At 49.4% G+C, this 23,391-nt stretch overlaps 2 long non-coding RNA genes across 4 annotated transcripts in view; one reads left to right on the top strand and one right to left on the bottom strand.

The window, feature by feature from the left end:
• LOC115941185 (uncharacterized) overlaps positions 1–2,570 on the bottom strand; it is a 7,555-nt gene extending 4,985 nt beyond the window's left edge. Inside the window, exons 1-2 of one of the 3 annotated variants that reach the window (XR_014147645.1) lie at positions 2,483–2,570; positions 241–278 (exon numbers count right to left, since the gene is read on the bottom strand). This is a non-coding gene — a long non-coding RNA (uncharacterized LOC115941185). Of the gene's footprint in view, positions 1–240; positions 303–1,178; positions 1,267–2,482 lie in introns of those variants that run through there. The other 2 variants (XR_014147643.1, XR_014147642.1) reach the window with 2 other exon arrangements.
• Positions 170–1,298, top strand: LOC115941184 (uncharacterized). Its single transcript, XR_004075937.2, has 3 exons — positions 170–302; positions 769–852; positions 1,213–1,298. It is a non-coding gene; the product is annotated as an uncharacterized LOC115941184 (long non-coding RNA).
• Positions 2,571–23,391: the final 20,821 nt, after the last annotated feature.

The raw sequence follows: 23,391 nt of genomic DNA, 5'->3' as shown, positions 1-23,391 counted from the left end.
CTCCTTCTCTCCGGACTTTCAGGATGTGGGAAATGGAAGATGAAAGAGGCTGCATTTCCAGCCTATCAGGTTACAGTGTGTAAAATGGAGAGGGAAAGAAGGGAGGGGGGTGGAGAGGGAGGAGGGGGGGAGAACGGGGGAAGGCCGCGTCCAGGGGGGGCCCGGGAAACCCAGTTTGGGAACTGGCTGGGGAGAGAGAAAGAAAGAGAGCCGGGGCGTGCAGAACACGTTTCACATCACCTCAGAGCTGTGGAATTTCCTCTCTTCTGGGGGGAGGCCTGTGAAGATGAAGTTGGTTGAAGGTTAGTCGGTGATGAATAATAGCCCAAAGGCGTCTGATTGAGGGTGTTACCAAGTGACTGGTGTTTACAAGCAGAGATTCGGGGGTGGGGAAGGGAGGTGAGAGCCGGGGCCATCTTCGGTCCGAGGTGGTAAGCTAAGGCTGTGCCCCGAGGATGGAGTCCATGTATGGGTTTTATTTGGGTCTGACCCCTGTGGTATGCGGAGCCCGAAGTGCGGGCCGAGGAGGGGCGCGAGAGGAGTGGGACGGTAATAAAGGCGGGAGAACCTCCTCTGTGGCTGAGGGATCCGGGGCCCGGCGGGCACGAGCTGGGTTCTGCTTTGTGTCTCGGGCGTCCCCGGGGCGGTCCCTGCGGCTCGGTGCCTGTTCCAGTCGGGCCACGTGCCCCACGCCACTCAGCTGTCGCCGCCCCGCGCTCCGAGGCCTTACCTCCCAAGAGCTGTGCTCTTTCCTTCCCTTCTACCCAGGCCGGTGTCCTTCCTCGTGGTCTTAAGAGAAAGAGAGCGCCCTCCTCAAAACCTCCACCCCGGTGTGAAAGTGTGCCAAGCAGGGTGAGTGGTTGGAAGGGCCAGGGACAGCTCCTTTGGGGAAGACTCTAGATAGTGGAGGACCCTCGGGTCACGTTCTGGCAGAGACAGGCATAAAGCACAGGGCTCGGGAACACGGAAGCAAGCAATGGGGAAAGCGTGTCCAGAGAAAAGGAATATTTATTAAACCCTGATACCAACCATAATTAGGCAAACGTATTGTCCTAGTGATAGGATGGGTAGGGAGTTATTAGATGGCATATAAATCACCCCCATACAACAGATGACAAAAATATTGCTTGTTTGGGAAAAATTAGAATACAATAAAATACACTTGTCACAAACCATACCAAGCTTCATTTCATCTTTTTTCTCTTGTTTCAGAAAGCTGTTTCGGATCTTGCAGTCTATCAGGGTCATCATTTTCGAACATCTATTAGTGCCATATTGTAGTCGAGTGAGAGGTTCAGTTAATAAAGATTTCTGGTTGATAGATTGCTAAAGCAAGCAGCCTTTTGCACTGTCTTCTTTGAATTGCTACTGAGCCATAGAACAATACACTCAGTCCCTTTTTTATCATTTTACAAACCAAACACATTCTCCCTCTCCTTTCTCTCTTTTCCAAACACCTTCCCCCAACAGTTTTGGAAAATAAATACAGTGTTTCTTCCTCTGTTTTATCTGCTCTCTGGCTAGCTCTCCAAGGAGAGCTGTAGCCTTGACCCTTGCCAGACTAAGCCCAGCTTCCCTAATCTACACTGGTCCTTTTTTTTTTTAAGTAATCTCTACACCCAGCTGGGGACTCGAACACACAACCCTGAGATCAAGAGTCACCCGCTCCGCCGACCGAGCCAGCCAGGCACTCCTATGCTGTTCTTTCCTGAACCCACAGTCATTTTCTAAGTTTGACTTTTTTTTTTTTTGAAAGGTTTATTAAATTTGGGTTGGAAACTATTATTTGAACTGGTCCGTCTGGATTTCTTAGTGGTTTCCTAAGAACAGGAAAGGGTGCTAACTCAAGTGATATTTCTGTTGGGCCCAAGGAAAATAAGCCAAAAGCATGTTTTTCTATTCTTTGTTGACATGAAAATTAGTTTTTGAAAGCCCTATAGTCAGCTTAGTCCATCATAACCTGCTGTTGACCTTAGTGGAGGATCTAAGGACTCGAACGTTAAAATTAGAACTGACTTTGAGTACTGGCCCTATTTACCAGCTGTGCACCTTATTTTTATTTAACTAACACTTATACAGCATTTACTATGTGCCAAGCACTGTTCTAAGCGTTTTACAAATATTTGCTTGGCTAATCCTCAGAGTAGTATTATTATGTAACACTATTATGAAGTAGCTTTATTGTTGTCCTCGCTTTACAGCTGAGGAATCTGAGAGGTGGAGATGTGACGAGCGTGAGTTTAAGCTTGCTTCCCTAGCACATCCCCTGTTAGGTGGGAGACGGAGCTCTGTTTCCACATCCACCACCACACTACCTTGGACAAGTCACTAGGCAGTGCTGGGGCCCTGGGAGGCGTGGGAAACTGCGGGGCAGGGAAGACGGGCATTTCCACACACATGAAAACCCAAAGAGCAAAGCCAGAGGGAGGGGAGATTTCGAGGGCTGCTCTTCCCGCCCCCATCCCCATGTAGAGCACCATACCTTCTTATAATTCAATCCACAGCCTCAGTCCTGTACCATTTCCGTTTCCTTGAACTGCATCTAGACATGATTCTGGTCCCCACCAGCTTCTGACCTCATTACTCATTCTGTTTACGGCTTGGCCTCACCCTTCAGACTGCCCTGATTTCCCAGATAGGAATTTGGCTGCCCTCATTGACTATGATTCAGATTTTTGCCCGGCCACATTGCGCTAAAGCCCTCCTGGGTACACAGCCCTCTAGTCAGACTGATACCCAGACCCCCCTCCTCCTTCCTTCCCTGAGACCCCTGTCTTGGGTGAGGCAGGGCTCTATGAATATATCCTGCTCCAGAGAGTTCGGGCAGGGTCACAGAGAACCTTGAATGAAATCGGGGGGGGGGGGGGGAGGCATCAAAGGATTTGGATGGAGTTGGGGGGGGGTGGATAAGGTGATGAAGGAGGCTTTTGAGGAAGATGCAGTTGTGCAGAATAGGTTGGAGGAAGGTTGAGGCTCTGGACGCAGGGGTACAAATGACAGACTAGGAAGGGCTGAGGTGAGGTGCCCAGTCAAAACAGGGAGGGAGAAACACGTGTGGGAGACAGAAGAAAGATCTCACAACACTTGGTCGTTGGCCGCATTTGAAGGGCAGGAGGGTGCGGAGGGTCGCGCACTGTGATTCTCTATTTCTTACCTGAAGCCTCTGGGAAGCTGATAGGCTAGCAGTGAGAAAGTAGAAGGACTAGAGTAGTGTCTGGTAACTAGGCAGAGGCTCAAGAAATGTTTACAGAATGTGATATATTTATGTCGACTCTCTAGGTCTTGTCATTAAAATATTAATAGCCCGTGGAAATACAAAACCAAGAGCCTTGAACGCCTTTGTCTTAAGGGTAAGAGGAAAGATGCAGGAAGAGGCTGCCAGGGCTCACCTGTTGGGGACACTGTGAGAGTGTACTGAGAGGAAATGAGGAGCCCCGAAGAAAAACCTCACCCGGAACATCCCTGGGCCAGAAGCCCTGGGCCAGAAGCGGAGGATGGGGGATACCAGGGGGGAGGGAGAACTCGGGAGAACTTGGGAGAACTCGGGTTGACTGCAGACTGGATTGCAGGGGGCAGCCTCCAGTCAATCACTGCGGCAGAAGTCTGTGTTTGGGGGCACCCACGGTGCCCAAGAAGGAGAACCACACTCAGCATTGGGTGAGCACGGTGAGCCACTCTGAGCAGGCTCTGGCCGTTGTCATTGTCTTTCCAGGGCTGTTCTTTACATTTGTTACTTAAAATATATATATATATATATATATATTTTAAAAGTAGGCTCCACACCCAGCGTGGAGCCCAACACGGGCTTGAACTCACAACCCTGAGATCAAGACTGGTCTGAGATCAAGAGTCAGATGCATATGGCGTCTGGGTGGCTCAGTCAGTTAAGCCTCCAACTCTTGGTTTCAGCTCAAGTCAGGACCTCAGGGTCTTGAGATCAAGCCCCGCATCGGGCTCCCTGCTCAGCGGTGAGTCTGCTTCCTCCTCTCTCCCTCTGCCCCTCCCCCCGCTCATTATTTCTCTCTCCCAAATAAATACATCTTTTTTTTTAAAAAAGATTTTATTTATTTATTTGACAGAGAGAGAGGGGGGGAGCACAAGCAGGGGGAGTGGGAGAGGGAGAAGCAGGCTTCCCGCTGAGCGGGGAGCCCGATGCGGGGCTCGATCCCAGGGCCCTCGGATCATGACCTGAGCCGAAGGCAGAGGCTTTACGACGGAGCCACCTAGGTGCCCTGTTCCTTACATTTGAAGTAGAGAACTAGTCTGTGGTCCCTTCCAATTCTAGAGAAATCCACTGCTATCTTATTACTCAGTTATTTCAACCTCCTTCTCCTCCTTGACGTCACTTCCCATTCCATCTACTGGTTCCTTGTGGTCGGCCCACTTAATCCTCTCTCTCACCTGTGTAACTTTTATCATCTCTCTCTTCTCCTTGGAAACTTAGGCCACAATTGAAAACAGTCTCCCCAAAAGGGAAAACCCTAAAAACGAATTAAAAAAATTTTGTTTCTGTGCCCATGTTTGAACCATATATATACATGTTTTCCCATGTCTCGTCTTTAACTCTGGATTATGACTTGTAGGGGGCCGAGGACCGTGTCAGGCTTGGAGAAGGTGTTTTGTCATGACTACGGCAGGCCGTCCCTACAGATCCCAGTTTGACTGATGGAGAGGGGAGTCCCAGCAGCCACGATTTATTTTTCCAGTGCTGGGTGCTGTGTTCATTGCTGTGTATCTGTGTCCCTGAACCCTGAGGGCGACCCTGTCAATTACATGTGCTTCTTACCCCATTGGACAGATGAGGAAGTGAAGACTCAGGGATTAAGTGATTTGTCCAGTTCTCGCTGCGGGTCTTGGTTCCAAGCTGACATTTTTTTGAGCACTTACAACATGTCAGGCCCTGTAGCAGAGCTTCACATTGAATCCTCAGCAAAGCCCTGGGAGGTTAAGTATTCTTCACCTCACTTTCCAGGTCAGGAAGCTGGCTCAGAGAGGCTCAGTCACTTGCAAAGTTCTCCCTCCTAGGAAGCCATGGGAGCAGGCTGTCGTCCCGAGTCGCGGGGCTCCTACTCTTTGCTCTTTGAGCACAGCATTTAGTTATTAAAATACCCCCAGGAACTTCTGTGCCAAATTGGTTTTAGCCTGGAAGCGATCCCGGGGAAGGCCGCTCAGGCCGGCATTGTGTCCGGGTTGCAGGGTGCGCCCCGACTGCGGGAGAGGGCCGGGAGGATGGATCGGTTCATGTCTGCGAAGGGCAGAAGCAGCGAAGCGGCGTCAGGACTGCCTCTGTGCGTGCCCTGGAAATGCAAACAGCTCTCGGCTTGGCTTCCACTGCTGGCCCGGCCTGGGTGGCTGGTGGGAAGCCTGCTGGAAGGGAAGCCCCGTCTGAGGGAGCAGCCACGGGACCCTGGAGCAGTGGCTTCCCCCTCTTTGACCTTTAACTTGAGCTGATGAATTGGCAGCAACTGGGTGACATCAGGGAGACATTTTCTTTTTCTGTGAGCTCAGAGCTTCCATTTAAAAATTCCTCAGTCACAAGACAGAGGCTGCCGGAGCCCAGGCACACTTGTGGTGGCAGCAGGTGATGTGCACTTGCCCCAAGAGCTCCAGAAGTCTGCGTAATCCCAGGGATTCCGGGCAGCTTGGGGATGGCCATGTAAGGGGTGATCGCTGGCCTTATTTATCCCCACTGTGCTGCCAGCGCTTAGCCCTGCAGGGACCGGGTCACAGCGGCTGGGCACACTGGGCAAGCGCCCAGGAGCCATCAGCATTCAGCACTTTCTTCTGTGGGACCACTCTCTTCTTGTCCTTACCCCCGGTGAAAACTAGCACTCGGGTAAACTTAAGCTCAAAGGGTATCCAAACATGTCTTTTCTTGACTTTTTGTGTGTGAGATGGGTGTGTGGGGGGAGGTGGGGGGCAGGGAGTGAGGAATCCAACGTCTACACTTGAGAGTGGTAGAAAGAATGATTATTTTAATACAGCAAAAGTCAGTTGGAGGGAACTTCGGTCTCTAAATACTGCAAACCTCTCATTTTACAGAGGAGGAAACTGCAGGCTCGGAAAGGCAAAGTGACTTGCCCAAAGCCTCACAGGAGCACGTTAGTGGCAAAGCCAGGACTAGAACGATGACCTGGGGCAAGTCCGACTTTCACTCTGGGCCTCAGTTCCCTCACTGATAAAATGGTGTGGTGGGACTTAATGATGTCCAAGATTTCCCTCAAGAACTTGAAGTGTAGGGCGCCTGGGTGGCTCTGTCAGTTAAGTGTCTGCCTTCGGCTCAGGTCATGGCCCTGGAGTCCCTAGATCGAGACGCATGGGGCTCCCTGCTCAGCGGGGAGTCTGCTTCTCCTTCTGCCCCTCACCCCACTCTCAAATAAATCAATCAAAATCTTAAAAAAAAAAAAAGAAGTTAAAATGCAAAATCATAACTGAGTGACCCTCCCAGGTTCCCTGTGGGATCCTAGTAGATCTAGTAGAGCAGGGCAAGGCAGGACACGTGGCTAGGAAGGTGGGGGCCGTTAGATGAACAGGTAACACCCAGACTTTGTGATAGATGTCTTCATCACCTTTGACACCCACCTCTTCACTTCAGTCCTTCCCCCCGCCCTTGTCTTGGAGACTGACATTTATCCTAGAGCAGCCATCCTCCCCTTTCTCTTCCTTCCCAACCCACAGGCATACACATTCCCTAATTTCTGCTTATTTACTGGGCCACCATTACCTCGGCTGTATGTCTGTAGCTTTCCACTACCTTTTATTTTTTATTTTTTTAAATTTTATTTATTTATTTGACAGAGAGAGACACAGAGAGAGAGGGAACACAAGCAGGGGGAGTGGGAGAGGGAGAAGCAGGCTTCCCGCGGAGCAGGGAGCCCGATGCGGGGCTCGATCCCAGGACCCTGGGATCATGACCCAAGCCGAAGGCAGACGCTTAACGACTGAGCCACCCAGGCGCCCCTTTCCACTACCTTTTAATAAGGATTCACTCACTACGTGCAGGTTACATTGTCACATTTAATCCTCCTACCTCCATCCTCTGATTTAGGTTATCATCCCCACTATGTAGATGAAAAAAGCCAAGGGGCGCCTGGGTGGCTCAGTCAGTTAAGCGACTGCCTTCGGCTCAGGTCATGATCCCGGAGTCCTGGAATCGAGTCCCACATCGGGCTCCCGGCTCAGCGGGGAGCCTGCTTCTCCCTCTGACCCTCTCCCCTCTCATGCTGTTTCTCTCTCGCTCGCTGTCTAATAAATAAATAATTAAATTCTTAAAAAAAAAAAAAGATGAAAAAAGCCAAGGCTCAGAAATTTACATACCTGCATATTCCCACAGCGAGTAAGTGGTAAATTCCTAAAGTGACTGAAATCTAACTGGATCATTTCATAACTAATCATTTCTTTTTTTAAGATTTATTTATTTAGGGGCGCCTGGGTGGCTCAGTTGGTTAAGCGACTGCCTTCGGCTCAGGTCATGATCCTGGAGTCCCTGGATCGAGTCCCGCATCGGGCTCCCTGCTCAGCAGGGAGTCTGCTTCTCCCTCTGACCCTCCCCCCTCTCATGCTCTCTCTCTCTCTCTATCTCATTCTCTCTCTCAAATAAAAAAATAAAATCTTAAAAAAAAAGATTTATTTATTTATTTGTCAGAGAGAGAAAGCACAAATGGGAGGAAGGGCAGAGGCAGAGGGAGAAGCAGGCTCCCCGCTGAGCAAGGAGCCACATGAGAGACTTGATCCCAGGATCCTGGGATCATGACCTGAGCCAAAGGCAGACACTTAACTGACTGAGCCACCCAGGCGTCCCATAACTAATCATTTCTTATATCACCTCTCTAGTATTACTGCCCTGTGTTAGGTCTCTAGCAGCCCTGAAGTTCTGGCTGGGGCCCATTAAGTTCACTTGGATGTCACAGGTGCTAATGAGCTGGAGGTCACCGGCTTTATTTCTGTGAGGACCCAGTATCTTTGTCCTATTGCAAGACCACAGATCTTATATCCCCTTGAATCTGATGAATACTTGGAATTAGGGAGAAGAACCAGGATCGTTTGTGTCTTTCGTGACTACTGGACAAAAATGGAGAGTGATCAGTTATCACCTGGTTCCTCTGAGCTTCCTAGGAGCTAAAGAGAATGCCAGCCTGCCAAGCTGTCAGTGTTGATAAACTACGTTCTACAGATCGATTTGCAGACATTTCCTCGAGTAGCAGCTTGGGCTACTAACGTGTAACTGAATTCTGTCGTTTGGGGACGAAACTATCTTTTGGCCACCCTGAGTCATGCTCCTTGTGGCATCTCCAGCTGGTCAGCAGGTCACACAAGGTGGGGTGGAGGCAACAGCTGAAGATGCAGTTAATACCCTCCTAGGTCCCAGGGAGCCTCTAGGAGCAGCAGTTCCCTCCAACAGGTGTCGGCAGGGGTCTGACGGTGGAGAGACTAGGTGGGTGGGATTTGGTGTGAAACCATGCAACTTACAGCCACTTCTTTGTTCTTTGTGCATTCCTTCCACAGATACTTTCGGAGCACCCATATGGGCGAGTTAGATCTGGGACTGTGTTGGACACTGAGAATTCCAAAGCTAATAATAGGGTTAGAGGTTAATATTCTAACTCTGGAGACCAACATTTAAGCAAGCCATTATTAATACAAAATAAGAAGTGCCATCATGGAGCTATGGTCCCTTAATGGAGGAAGGAATTCCTTCTGCCTGGCTCGGAGTGAGGGGCTGGTCTGGGAAGGTGTCCTTTGAACAGAGATAGGAGGAGGGGAGAGTACATTCCAAACCCAGAGAGGAGTTGGGGCAAAGGTACAAAGCCTGAGTGAGCACAGCCTGATCAGGGAACTTGGGAGTCCAGCATGTTCCACAGAGAGCAGGCTTGTTTTTTCCTGCAAACAACTTTTGCAGGTGTCCGTCTATATCATCATCATCATCAAACCTAACATTTGTAGAATTTACTGTATGCCAGGCAGTGTGCTAAGTGCTTTACTCACATCTCCTATTTTAATACAACAACCCATTTTATAGGTGAGGAAGCTGAGGCTGAGGGAGCCATGAAGAGACTAGCCCAGGTTAGGAAATGCCTGCGTTCTTTTAACCACTGCAGTCTATCTTCCCAGTTGGTTCTTTTCCTTGCACTTTGTAGATTTGCATTTTGGAGGCGTGCGCTTTTTTCTCACATGTGTGTTTGTGTGTTCATGTCCAGGCCCCCTTCTGTCTGACGGGGCACTCTTGGGAGGCCACTCATTTGGCTTTGGCCTTTACCTCCCCACGGTGTTCCAGCAAGTGATTGTGTGTAAACTGAACTGAGGCTGAAGTTCCGTTTATTGTTTTTTTTCCATGGGAAAATTAACCCCAAAGAAGAACCGAAACATAGCGAGTTTATTGTACATTGCCACAGCCCAAGGCATTTGCCTTGAGACCCTGGTCACAAAGTTGGGGGTATTACTGGAAAGTGGTCTTTTAAATATGCGTGTGGTGGTGGGGTGGGGGAGCACGGGGAGGGGGGTGTTCCAACTTGAAAGCTGATTAGGCTCCGGTTTTGAAAAGCCTTAAATGCCATCTAGAGTTTAAACTTCCATTTTATGGGGATATCAAGCAAAAGGGAAGCACTTATCTTTTCACGTTCCGCCTTCGTGAACAATGAAAGTTTTTGAGGGCACAGATAACACGCAGTTTAAGATGAGCCTGTGTGGGATGCAGGATGGGTTGGAAAGGAAAGGGCTGAGGAGCTTCCAGTTTACAAGTCATGATAAAATCTGGGGGCTCCGGGTGGGGAGTTTAGTGCCTGAATTACGGTGACGGCAGCAATGATGAAGACAGGGGCCGTGGTAAAAAGTCGCTAACATACGATAAATGTATTTTTACAAGTAAACTCTGGTTCGTCAGTTTTCCAAATTCAATTCTGGGGCATTAGGTGTTTTGTTTTTGTTTTTTACCGTGGCCCCCACTGGTATCGTTGTGATACGTTCTTTTGCAAATCTTCCCCTTTGAGTCCAGGATGTCACTTGCCTGTACCTGAAACTCGGACCTATAAGGCTTGAATCTGCGTCTAAACTTAGCCCCCCGCTGACTTGGAAAGAATCTCAACTTGGCAGAACGCCTTCCTCTCTCTTCAAGCTGCAGTCTCAAAAGGAGCTCTCCACCCCCCCACCCCCCTAACTAATGAACTATATCTAATAGCCTCTCTTTACAGAGTCCTTTGAGAAAGAGATGGCGTTTGATTTTGACCTCATTATCCATTTCAGCCTGTCCTTGATGAAAATAATCGCCCCTCAGGCAGGTACATTCCTCACATTCCGCTCTCGGCGAGCTGCTAAGACGTTGTTAACCCCAGCGACCATGGGAAAATGCTGCCGTCTGCCTCGGAGAGTCTGAAGGGAGTGGGCACAAGATAACAAGAGGTGAAGAGGTCGGAGGGGAGGCCCCCTTTCATCTTTTCAGGCTGTTTCCAACCCAGACAAAGGATTCTGTCCAGGGGTGCAAGGCCCACGCGGCTTTATTTTCTGGTCTGGCCCCCGAACGGGGGTTGGGAGGGCCGGGTCGTATCTGGATATTGTTTTGGAGGCGAATGCCTGGCTCCCGGGAAGTCCTCGACTCCTGGGGGAATGCTAAGTGGAAGCAAGGGCAAGCAGCCCCCGCTTGGGCGGAAGAGACCACCCAGCTACTCAAAGGAGAGCGTGAAGGGCTTGAATGGAACGAGCTGTCCTGCAGGATTTATCATTCAGACAGTGAGATTAAGGGTGTGAGGCTGTTGAGCTGCCTCGAGTCTCGGAGTAGCTCAAGGATTTGTGGCGGCAGGGAAAGGGGGAAGGGGGACGGGGAGGGGTGGCGTGGGGCCGAATGGAGAGGTGAGGAGCGTCTGGAAACCTGCGTGGGTATGGGGAGGGCCGATCCAGATTGCTGCCCAGCCTGCCACTAACCTGCTCTATGACTGAACGAGTCATTTCTTCCCTTTTGTACAACGAAGCGATTGGAAGGATACCAGAAGGAGCCTCCAGGGGCTGCCTGCCCCACCTCCTCCCCCAGACGCTTTTCCTCAGCTCGCCTCATTGATTGCGTTTTATTAGAAAAGTAACATAGTCCACGTTATCAGTCATTGAAAGTCAACAACCCTCCACCTTACCAAAATCCCCGGTCCGGTCCCCAGCGCTTTCCTGCGGTAATGATCATCTTTTGGGTAGATTTCCCTTCGAGCTCTTCAAATGCATATGTAGTGTTAACGTCTCTGTAGCATACCTACAGTTTCGCATTGTGGCTTGTTTTCCCTCCCCAGTAAGTTTAGGGTGCTGGGCATCTTCCCTTTGCTCCTGCAGGTTGTTCTCACCAAGCGCCTTCACCCTGCTCTGCGCTCCAGTGGTCAGCTGGGTGCCCTTTTGCCTCCTTGGCTTCTGGTTGGGTTTGAGAGCTATTCCTTCTCCACCTCCCTCCCTTCCAGATCCCTGCAGACGAGCCCAGTCCCTCCACCACAGGCCACAGCTCCTGGCTGGGGAACCCTCGAGGCTCTCCTCCAGGTAGTTCTCTCTCCGTGTTCCTAGAAGGGCCCCACTTACCCCTTCAGGCCGAGCCTCGAAGTGGAAGCAGGTCCCCTCTGCTCTGTTGCTTTTCCAAACGCTGCTCACACCTTTGCAAATAGTCCCTTTATTAAGCTCTCTTCAAAGTTCCCAATTTTGATTGTGCTGTTTCCTGCTGAGACTCTGATGGTCGCAGAATATATATCATGAGTAGTATTTTCCAGATTACTACACGGAATCCACGTGGACTCTAACTGCATAGCACCGTGTTGACTATATACAGGACATACCTATACCGTAATTCACTTAGCCCCTCCCGCAGTGCTCCACATTTACTCTGCTTCCTGTTCTTTCAGTACCAATACCTCAGCGAAATACTCCCCAGACAAGAAATCATGGTTTCTTTTACTGTAGGCACTTCCTTTCCTTTCTGGGTTTCAGTTCATGGCACCCAGGCCATCAAGTTTTCTGTCGCACACCTTGGCTGCCCTCAGGGAACTTACCAGTGGGTAGTGCAGAATTTAGCAATGTGAGGCCAGAGGACTAGCTGAGCCAAATTATGTGATACAGCTAGAAATTCTAGGATCGGGGCGCCTGGGTGGCTCAGTCGTTGGGCGTCTGCCTTCAGCTCAGGTCGTGATCCCGGGGTCCTGGGATCGAGCCCCGCATCGGGCTCTCTGCTCGGCCGGGAGCCTGCTTCTCCCTCTCCCACTCCCCCTGCTTGTGTTCCCTCTCTAGCTGTCTCTCTCTCTCTCTGTCAAATAAATAAAATAAAATCTTTAAAAAAAAAAAAAGAAATTCTAGGATCGAGGCTGGATGGAGATGAGATACGGTTATTGGAAAAGGCCTGGGATGTTTCGGGACAGGGCTGTGTAATTATCACCCAGTTTCACTGATCAGACTCCAGAAGTGTGCCCTTCTCTGACTTTGTTTGATTCGTATATCAAAGAAAAATGCCAGTTTAGTTTTCAACTAGAAAAATGTCTGTCAGACGCAAACATGTCTTTGCATCAACACGCCCAGCACGTTATGTCCTATAAGTTGAAGCCTAGTGGTAACACAGGTTGATTGCAAGGAATGGTCAGATGACTTGAAAGCTCAAGAGCATTGGGCTGGGTATCCGGACTCACCCATCTCCACAGCAGGGATGACCTTGCCTGTGGGACCTTAATATCCCTGGCCTTTTGGCCAAGACCCCTTTCTCTGGCCAGATAGTGCTTAGCTATGCAAGGTCACCTTGAGCCTTTGTAACTCCTCCTTCTCCTTGCCTCTGACCCTCCCTTTCATGGAGGCTTTACAGTTGTATCTGCACAGGAATCTCTTGGGAATCTTGTTAAATACAGATCGGGGTTCAGGAGGTTTGGGGTGGGGCCTGGGAACTTGCAGTTTTAATGTATGCCAAAATTCCTTCAGTACTACCTAGCCTCCTGGAGCCGCTGAGCCTTTTAAAAGAGTGTCTTTCTTATCTCTGCTCTAGTTCTGACAATGGTAATTTATAATTTAATATTCAGATGGGCAATCTTCTGTTTTAGTCCCTGGGTGAGGAGTGGAGCGCCTGGTGGTAGCTTCCTGAAGCAGCGGGCAGATCTCAGGACAGGGGCGCCTTCGTTCACCTGGGGGCTGAAGGACCAGCTCAGACCTTCGGGTTTCTTGCTGTTCTCTGTCCTGGCCTGGTTGCTGCAGAGCGGCTACTCCCCTACCCTTCACTCTACCTAAAGCCCTGAGGTCTTTGATTCTTCTCTTTACAGAGAAAGAAAAACAAAACTTGTATAAGTGTTTGTGAAGTGACTTAGCTTGAAAACTTTAAAGACAGTCCCTTCATAATTTTAAATGAAGAATTGACCAGAATAGGATGGGGGAATTAATCACAAGCCTATTACTAACATCACTTTACATTTTCTTTAATCAATTAGCTTATTTTAAAAGATTTTATTTATTTTATTATTATTATTATTTTTAATTTATTTGTTCAGAGAGAGAGCGATCGAGAGAGCACAAGCAGGGGGAGTGGCAGGCAAAGGGAGAGGCAGGCTTCCCAACGAGCAGGGAGCCCAATGCAGGGCTCAATCCCAGGACCCTGGGCTCATGACCTGAGCCGAAGGCAGACGCTTAACCGACTGTCACCCAGGTGTCCCTAATTAGTTTATTTTAAAAGATTTTATTTATTTATTTGCGAGAGGGAGAGAGCGCGAGCACAAGCTGGGGGAGGGGTAGAGGCAGAGAGAGAAGCAGACTCCCCGCTGAGCAGGGAGCCGGATGAAGGGCTGGATTCCAGGACCCAAGATCCTGACCTGAGCCAAAGGCAGATGCTTAACGACTTAACCGACTGAGCCACCTAGGCAGCCTCCACTTTACCTTTTAAAAACATTTGACAGTTTACAAATCATTTAGATATACACAATCTATTTGATTCTTACAACCCTGGAAGGTAGAGCAGGCATATCCCCATTTGCTAGATAAAACTGAGCCTCAGAGAGGGCAAATGACATATCCAGGCTCAACCGGCTACCTGGTGGTAGAATTTGGGTTCAGTGCTTTTAAATGCCCTCTTAGCCTGGACTGTGCGTCTTCTTCAGTTTCTATGTAAAAAGAATTGCAACAATTGCCGTCTCTCCCCCCGGGTTTTCTATGATTTGACCCTGCCCATTCTCATGGCCACTATCCCCACCCTGGCTCCCATCATCACACACTTGAATTCTTACCATAGAGGCTAGTGTAGGTTATTAAGACTAGAATGAATGCTCATGTGCCAGGCCTTGTGCCACGCTCTGATGGTAGGGATGACTGTGTCCTGAACTTCCAGGAGGTACAGAGACCTGAAACAGGTCGCTGCGACAGGACAGGAAATAGCAGTGATGGGAGATGAACAGGGACCTGCAGTGGGGCTAAGTGGTGGCAGGCTGCTCCTTCCCGTTGGTCTTCTGGACATCGTGTTCTCTTCATCATAGGCACTGAGTGTTGTGTGTTCCCTGGTCAAGATCCTTTAGTAACGGGGCGCCTGGATGGCTCAGTTGGTTAAGCGTCTGCCTTCAGCTCAGGTCATGATCCCAGGGTCCTGGGATCGAGCCCCATGTCGGGCTCCCTGCTCAGCAAGGAGTCTGCTTCTCCCTCTCCCTCTGCCGCCCTCTCCCCCACTTGTGCTCTCTCTTTCTCAAATAAATAAAATCTTAAAAAAAAAAAAATCCTTTAGTAACATCACAGTGCCAGGACTCCAGCTTGGCATTCAGTGTCCTCCATCATCTGGCCCCTGTATCTTTAACGTTCCTCGATACCGGTCACAACGTTCTCCCGATTGGCTCAGGCACCTTATTGCTATATACTCCTGTGATTCCAGTCAAAGAATCATATCAAGAACCTTAACATTACTTATTGCTTGTCCGCGTCATTCTACTAAGTACTTTTTTATGGGGCGCCTGGGTGGCTCAGCTGTTAAGCATCTGCCTTCGGCTCAGGTCATGATCCCAGGGTCCTGGGATCGAGCCCCGCATCGGGCTCCCTGCTCGGCAGGAGGCCTGCTTCTCCCTCTCCCACTCCCCCTGCTTGTGTTCCTGCTCTCGCTGTCTCTCTCTCTGTCAAATAAATAAATAAAATCTTAAAAAAAAAAAAAAGTACTTTTTTATGTTATTCCGTGTAATGCTCACAACGCAGTGGGGTCAGGATGATCGTCCTCATTTTGTAGGTTCAGAGAGGTTAAGTGACTTGCCCAAGTCACACAGCTGGAACAGAGCCAAGTAGAACTAACCCCCCAGGTCAATCCCAAAGTCCTCGCACACTTGCCATTCTACCCTGCTGAACGGAGGGGCCGAGAATGGTATAGATTAGGGGTTAGTAATTTTAGTAATTTTGTCTTCCTTCCTCTTGCTGCTTCTGCACCTGAAATACTCACTTTCTCCCTCAGGGATCTCAGGGCTGCATTTCTCTCTCCCAACACCGCAGAGGCTCTCCCTCACCTTGAATCCCCTCAGTTGTTGCTTGTTGCATTTGCACTATATGGTCTCGGGTTACTTACGTTTCCAATGGAAGTGTTCTCTAGTGACGTCGTGGAGCTGCATTTGAGCCTGACTACGAACTGCTACTCACACTGGCTAGACGGCCAACATTCATAATAATAACAACTAACAATTAACGCTGCTGAAGATGGAGACCTGTTATTCAGAACACCAGCTGAGGCATCGAGAAGGCCTCGCAAAAGAAAAAAAAAAAAAAAAGGCTGTACAGTGTAATTAGCCTGGTCATATCTCTGGGCTACAGTTTTCTCATGTGTAAAGTGCATGGGCTTGAACTACATGGTCTTTAGTCAACAAATATTTATTGTACTCCCCTCATGCACACGCACCGTTCTAGGTCCTGGGGATAAAATAGACGAAAATTCTCCCTGTTATTCTAGTAGAAGGAGACAACAGTAGACTAAATACGTAACTACCGAAAGTCTATATTATGTCAGACAGTGATAAGTGTGATGGAGAAATACAAAGCAGGGAAGGGGAAAGGAAATGGCGAGGAGCGACATTATCTGACGTGCGTTTTAGAAGGCTCCCTAGCCGCCGCAGAGAACGGAGAATGATGTGAGTGGGTAAGTGAGTAAACAGGGAGGCTGATTAGCAGGTCCTGACAGCAATCCAGTCGAGGGCTGGTGGCGTGGCTTGGACAAGGAGTAGAGGTTAGAAGCGGCCCGATTTGGGATATGTTTTGAAGGTCAAGGCAGCTTAATTTACTGATGGATTATATGTAGAGCAGACTCAAGGATGTCTCCAAGGTCTTTGCCTTGGAAGGAAGGAACATCTGGGAGGATAGAGTTGCCATTAATGGAGATGCCATGGGGGCGGGGGTGGGGGGGGGTGGATGGAGACTATGAATGGAGCAGGTTTTGAGGGACAACCAGGTGGAAATCCGGAGTAAGCAACGAATACGTGAGTTTGGAATTTAAGGGGGAGGTTCAGGCTAGAGATAGAAAGGTGAGAGCCATTGGGGTATAGATGGTGTATCAGACATTTCTGTAGATTGTCTTGGCCCTGCCTCTTCCCCCAGCTTGATGTCATGCAGATTTGCAATGGGTATGAACTGAAAAGTGCCTCACCCCTACCTCCCCGTGTACCTCTTGCTTCCTGTACAAGGGGGGCTGTAGGACAGCCATAGAAACTCCCTCAGCACCACCATATGTGTAACCCAGAATTATGGGGGAGTTGATGCTCATGGGGCCGCCCTTAACCAATGGTAAAGGGAAGCTGACAGGTAAATGTGGATCCCTTTTTATCCCTTGACAGGCAGTTCTGAATCTCCTTAGAAGCTTCTGTGGAGAAAAGCGTCTGTATCCCATAGTGGTGGTCAGCTCAGTTATGCATTCTTGAATTGGTTTCTCCTTTCTTCTCTGTTTCTGTCACCCTGTCCCTCATTTCTGCTCCCTAGAATTTCATTCCCAAATAAACTACCTGCATGCAAACCTTTGATTAAGATTTTGCTTCTAGAAGAACCTAGGCTAACTCACATGGCATTTAACACCATGGGACTGAATGAGATCACCGGTGGCTTGGTGAAGATTGGGTACAGATACGAGGATCGAGCCCCAGGACCCTCCAACATTTAGAGGTGAAGGAGATGAGGAGAACCTACCCTGAAGGATCTCCCAAGAAAATATAGTGTCTTGGAAGCCAAGAGAAAAAGCGTCAAAGGGAGAAGGAAGGATCAGCTGATCCTCACTGAGCAGTCAAGTTAAGATGACGAGTAACGATGACCTTTAGGTCTAATCACAGCAGGGGACAGGGGATAAAGTAGGACTGTTGACCTCAACAAAGAGCAGTTTGGACAGTTATGTGGTGACTGAAACGGGCTCAAGAGAGAAGCTGGAGGGGAAGTAGGGTCAGGAGAGACTCTTTTTAAGATGGGTGGTATGAGGCTCAGTCGTTGGGCGTCTGCCTTTGGCTCAGGTCGTGATCCCAGGGTCCTGGGATCGAGCCCCGCATTGGGCTCCCTGCTCAGTGGGAAGCCTGCTTCTCCCTCTCCCCCTGCTTATGTTCCCTCTCTGGCTGTGTCTCTCTCTGTCAAATGAATAAGATCTTTTTTTTTAAGATATTTATTTATTTGAGAGAGAATGAGAGAGTGAGAGAGAGTATGAGAGGGGGGAGGGTCAGAGGGAGAAGCAGACTCCCCGCTGAGTAGGGAGCCCGATGCGGGACTCGATCCCAGAACTCCAGGATCATGACCTGAGCCGAAGGCAGTTGCCCAACCAACTGAGCCACCCAGGCGCCCATGAATAAAATCTTAAAAAAAAATAAGATGGGTGGAATGATAGCACATTTAAATATGTTTTTTAAAAGATTTTATTTATTTATTTGACAGCGAGCGAGATTGGGAGAGGGAGAAGCAGGCTCCCCACAGGGCTCCGTCCCAGGACCCCGGGATCATGACCTGAGCCGAAGGCAGACACCTTACTGACTGAGCCACCCAGAGCCCCGCATTTGAATATATCAATAGGCTGTTTGGAATGATTTCGTGAAGAGGGAAAACCAGATGATGTAGGGCAGAGGAGAGAGCATTGCCGGAGGCGGGGGATGGGATCTAGTGGCCCGGGAAGGTGTTTGCCTTAGATAGGAGCCAGACAGCTTATCCCCAAACTGCAGGAGGAAAAGCAGAGTATGTGGGTAAATTCTCACATCCCACTCGCTGAGTGCTTGAATTGCAAGATGTCACTCAGGCTTCGAGCCTGTGCCATCCGCCACACTCCTTCGCTTTACAGCGAGACCAGAGAGAAGTGACCCCCCCAAGGACACACCACCGATTAGAAGCAGAGGTGCAGTGAGAATCCAAGGCTCCTCCTGCCCCGCCCAGCACCCGAGGGCTTTCCCCTTGGGGAGAATCCTGACCCTACTCTGTTATCCACCCCGCCTGTGCTCTGAGTAGTGGATGGTAATCTAGCGGAGGGGACCACCAAGCCACCGGGCGAGTGAATTTGAAGGTCTGCTTAGGAGTTCCCGGGATCTCTCTATATGTATTGAGGAGTCAACCCAATCTCTGGAAGGGAAGCTGTCCATGGGCAAGTTGGGTGGAGCAAAATCTGCCAAAATGCAGAAGGAGGATATTACAAATTCAAGTGCAAACCGAAGGGCACAAATCCTTCTGGAATATAGATTCCTGGTTTCAAATACTCTGTCAGGCCTTGTTTCCTGATTTGAGGTTTGGAAACACACAGTCCCTCTAAGCTTTGAGTTGAAAGCGGCATGAGAAGTGGGTGGACAGTGAGTGTCTGGGGCCTGGGGGAGGGTGTGCATAACAAAGGGGCACAAACCCTGTGGAAAAGCCACATACTGGGCTTTGCCTTGACTTCCAGGATGGCTGTAAAACCCCTGCACTCTCTCCCCCCCAATTCCATTAATTTCTCAAACATTCTCTGTGCTCTGGTGCTGTGCTAAGTGCTTCAGGTACACAGGGTAAGGGAGTGGGGGTGGGTATACAAAACAGATAAACGGAAACATCTTGTTCTCACAGTTTTACAGCCTTTTTTTTTTTTTTTTAAGATTTTATTTATTTATTTGAGAAAGACAGAGAGAGACAGAGCACGAGCAAAGATAGAGAGAAGCGGGTTCCCTGCGACGCGGCACTCGATCCCAGGACCCTGGGATCATGACCTGAGCCGAAGGCAGACGCTTAACTGACTGAGCCACCCAGGCGCCCCTAATTTTTGCAGTCAGCTAGTCACACATTTGAGTGACTGATTTCATGCCTGCTTCTCATCTCTCTTGTTCCTTCGTTATTTCAGGCCTGGACAGAAGGGGGTGTACAGTTTATGGGGAGACTGTCTCTAGTCTGCTGCAACGGTAGCTTCCTGGGGATTCCAAAATATAAATTATAAACTGCTCTTGGGTACAAATTACTCTCATGTGAGCTTGTTGAGTGTGATCCACTTATCTCTAAGGCCGATCGCCAGTTAAATCCTGCTCAAGTAGCTGAAAGCCTGTTTGTTTTACGACAAACAGGAAAAGGGGCCCTCACTGAACTTGGGGCCTAGTGTAGAGCGTGAAGCCAACACTCTACTCTGTTTGTTTGGGGAATCCTGAAGCTGACACGGTTTGTGACCCTCTCTTTCCCCCTTTCCACCAGGCCCCGGTTCTGACCACCGGTCAGGGTGCGGGGGGCGGGGGGGTGTTGAGGGTGGGCCGGGGAGATGAGGAGCTGGAATGTCCCCATGTGATAGTCCAGGAATGCGTCTCTGAAAAAATAATCGTGATGGCTTCATTTCTGTCGCCCTTGGCAGCAAAAAAAAAAAAAAAAAAAAAACAACAACAACCCTTGCAGTATCAGGGATTTCAAGGAAGCCTCACCCCCTTCTCCAGAGGTAGGTGGAGCAGGTTTTATTATCGCTGCGGTACAGCGGGAGAGACGGACGGTCCAGGAGGCCACGTGACTCGGCCCAGGTTACGGGGCTAATCAACAGCTGAGCGAGGACTCGAGGCTCGGTCTCCCGACGGTGAGTCCGACGCCCAGGTCACCGGGAGCCTCCACAGCCACTCGGCCCTCCGAAGACCGTGTGGCCTTCCCGCCGCAAGACGCCCCGCTCTGGGTCCTCGCTCTGCCCATTCCGGCTGTCAGGCCGCGGGCAGCTTAAGGGTCTCTGTGCCTCTTTCCTCATCTGGAAAATGAGCAAAATCATAGTAGCCGAGTCCCTCTAAGGTATTTTGAGGAGTAAATGAGATATTATGGAGAAAGCAAAACACTACGTCTGGCCTAGTGCAGAGACATCCAGTATCCCCTCCCCCCCAAAGTCTTTTCCTTGAGGCACAACCCTCTCTCACTGTGTCTCTCTCTCTGTCAAATAAATAAAATCTTAAAAAAAAAAAAAGTCTTTTGCTTGAGGCACAACCCGAAAGAGTTATTTAAGAATCCCGCAGAAGCCTCCCTGCTTCCCCACCTCCCCCTGCCTCCTGTTACTGCTCTTTTTGCTTGTCCTAACCACACCTCTTGAGATCCTCCTGACAACCCCGTAAAGTAATAGAACCCGAAAGTCTTCTTCGCTCCCTTCTTTTTTTCATAAATTATTTTTAAATCAAGGTATGTACATTTTTTAAAAAAAGATTTTATTTATTTGACAGCGAGAGAGAGCACAAGTAGGCAGAGAGGCAGGCAGAGGGAGAGGGAGAAGCAGGCTCCCTGCTGAGCAAGGAGCCCAAGGCGGGGCTTGATCCCAGGACCCTGGGATCCTGACCTGAGCCAAAGGCAGACGCTTAACTGACTGAGCCACCCAGGCGCCCCTTCTTCACTCTCTTCTTACAGATGAGTGGAAACCAAGGCAAGAGAGGGGACCACCCTAAGGCAACACCTCTGTTGGCCACCGAGCTGGGACTCTGGCCCCCTTGTAATTTCAGCTCTTGGTTACTGGAAATCTTTCATTGTCCGGGTTTCCTTCTCTGCCTTTGGAAGGGGCAGCTAAGGAACCTAATGGAATTCTCTGCATGCTCAGGATTACCTTTCAGAATGAAAGCAGTGGAGAGCAAAGTGGTTTGCAGCCTACAGACCCCCCACCCTCCCGCCCACGGGGCCTCCCTGCACCTCCTTGGGCCTGGGGGTTGGCAAGGCAGCCCAGGGTGAGGGGCGAATTCCAGCTGACTCCCCACAAGTGGGTGACGGCTGAAAAGGTCAAAAGGGCACTGCTCCGGCCTGGACGGCCTGATAGTCCAGCGTCAGCTCTGCTGCAGGATATCTGAGAACACCTTGAACAAGTCAAGGTGCACCTCTGTTTCCTCATCTATAACAGGATGGCTGGATTAGATTATGTCTCAGCTGCCTTGCTGATAACCCCAAAGGGACTTGCTTAACAACAACAGTGACACGTTGTAGGCACTTAAAAAAAAAAACCAACCTTTTTTATCATCAAAAACTTCAAACCAAATTTAATGTCAACCAAATGATATAATGAACCCCCACGGATGCTTAGCCTGTCATTAACTGTTCCGTCTTTCTTGTTTCATCTGTACCCCTAGCCCCTCCCGCTTGGTTATTTTGTATAGTTTTTTTTCTGGGTGAAATTTGCAAACACTGAAATGCAGAAATCTTAACTGTGTGACATTGACAAATAGATTTGCCCATGTAAACTCCACCTCTACTGCAATATAGAATATTTGCACCTTTCTAGAAAGTTCTCTCCTGTCCATCATGGGCAAATGGATAAGTGAACTTATGAAACAAACACGGCTGTGAATTTAGCACACTGAGGGTTAGCCCATGCTGTCTTGGGCTGGCTAGGTCAGAGTCGGATCTGCTGTCTTAAGCTCTTCTTCCCCTTCCTGCTTCTGTCCACTCCTGCCATCCTGTGTGCCCCTGGAGGTGATGGCCTTCTGCATGGACTCTGTGTCCAGTTATTTTATTATAAGGCCTTTACGACCCTGGCTGCAAATTCTTAGAAGCAATCTTTTGGGGCGCCTGGCTGGCTCAGTCAGAGGAGCATGTGACTCTTGATCTCGGGATCGTGAGTTCGAGCCCCACGTTCATTTATTTTTACTAAAAATAAATACATAACCTTAAAAAAAAAGAAGCAGCTCTCTTGTTTTTCTGAAATACTTATTCTCCAGGTTTTTTCTTTTGTTCCGCTCCGTTTTTCTTTCCTAAGACTGCTTGCTCATCACGCTGCCATTTCCCTCCTTTAGAGCATTCTCGCTTTTCCGTGTTTGGCCCATCCTCTCTGAGTTCACTGTCCTTTGTTTTGGACTGTTTATACACAGGACACTAGACACTGAGCTGTAACCCTAGGGTCCTCTGACCAAGGCCAGGCATTTGTTCAACAGTGAGTGAGGGAGGGAGGGAGTGAATGCAAAGGACATGCTCTAGAAACACCTGCAGTCCACTAAGGAACCCCAACCTGTCAGCTTTCTCATTTCTGGACCACACCTCTCTCTCTCTCTCTCTCTCTCTGCATTGAGCAAGAAGCTATTTATCAGCCCCTTTGGAAGCCCCAGGATGTGAAAGGAAGGAGGCTGATTTACTGGCAAAATGTGACCCAGAGGACCATTCTCCCCCCACCCCTCATCATTTAAAAAAAAAAAAAAACAAAAAAAAACAGAGCAAACTGGGCTATCAGGGATACTTCCTGTTTTCCTCTCTTGAAAGCATCCTGGATAGATGAAACAGGGATCAAAGGGACCGTCTGCCTCTGGGGCTTCGGAACTGGCAGAATGGCTTTTAACCCTCTGCAGTCTCCTGTGCCTGAGTGCCATCGGCACTTTACGCCTTCTGTTTCCTGGGTAGATTTAACTTCTTGAGGGCAGGGGCCTTGCATTCATTCATTCCTCAAACATTACTGTACTCTACTCAACACCAGGCTTTGTTTGAGGACCTGGGGGTACAGGGATGATTATGACACAGTCCCTGGCCTCATTCATCAGACACCAATGACCGCCAGTCGGACACGATGAAGCACTTTCTCTGGGTCCTGCACTCACTACATGCTTTTTTCATGCATTCAAGCCTCACAACAAGCTTACGGGACTTTCTTATGCCCATTTTACAGATAAGGAGAGCAAGGCTTAGGAAAGTTAAATAACCTGTCACGGGCAGCTGCCAAGGCTGGGGTTAGAGTCCAGTGGTCTGACAGCAGCAAGCTGCCTTCTTAGTTGTGACACTAGCCTGCCCTCTGCAGAAACTACCTCCAAGTCTGAAACGCGGGAGTGACTCACTGCGAGTAATTTTTACAAAGGCAGTTTATTGCTGGGCTTGGTCAGGTGGCTTGTGATGACCAGGTTTGTTTGCATCTGAACTGGACTTATGCCCCGAACTGGACTAGAATGGAGGTGAGCTGGTTTGCAGCCCCTGAAGACCGGAGGCAAGGCCGAGAAACTAGAAACTAAGAGGTCACGTTTGGCCCTGTTCTGGAGACAGAGTGCTGTAGGCTCTTTCTGCCGT

Source organism: Leptonychotes weddellii, chromosome 8 (assembly GCF_054177405.1).
Source record: "Leptonychotes weddellii isolate Sample4059 chromosome 8, ASM5417740v2, whole genome shotgun sequence".
In the NCBI taxonomy this organism is placed as follows: Eukaryota; Metazoa; Chordata; class Mammalia; order Carnivora; family Phocidae; genus Leptonychotes; species Leptonychotes weddellii.
The sequence above is the reverse complement of the archived record's forward strand: the minus strand, read 5'-3'. Positions and strand labels throughout refer to the sequence as shown.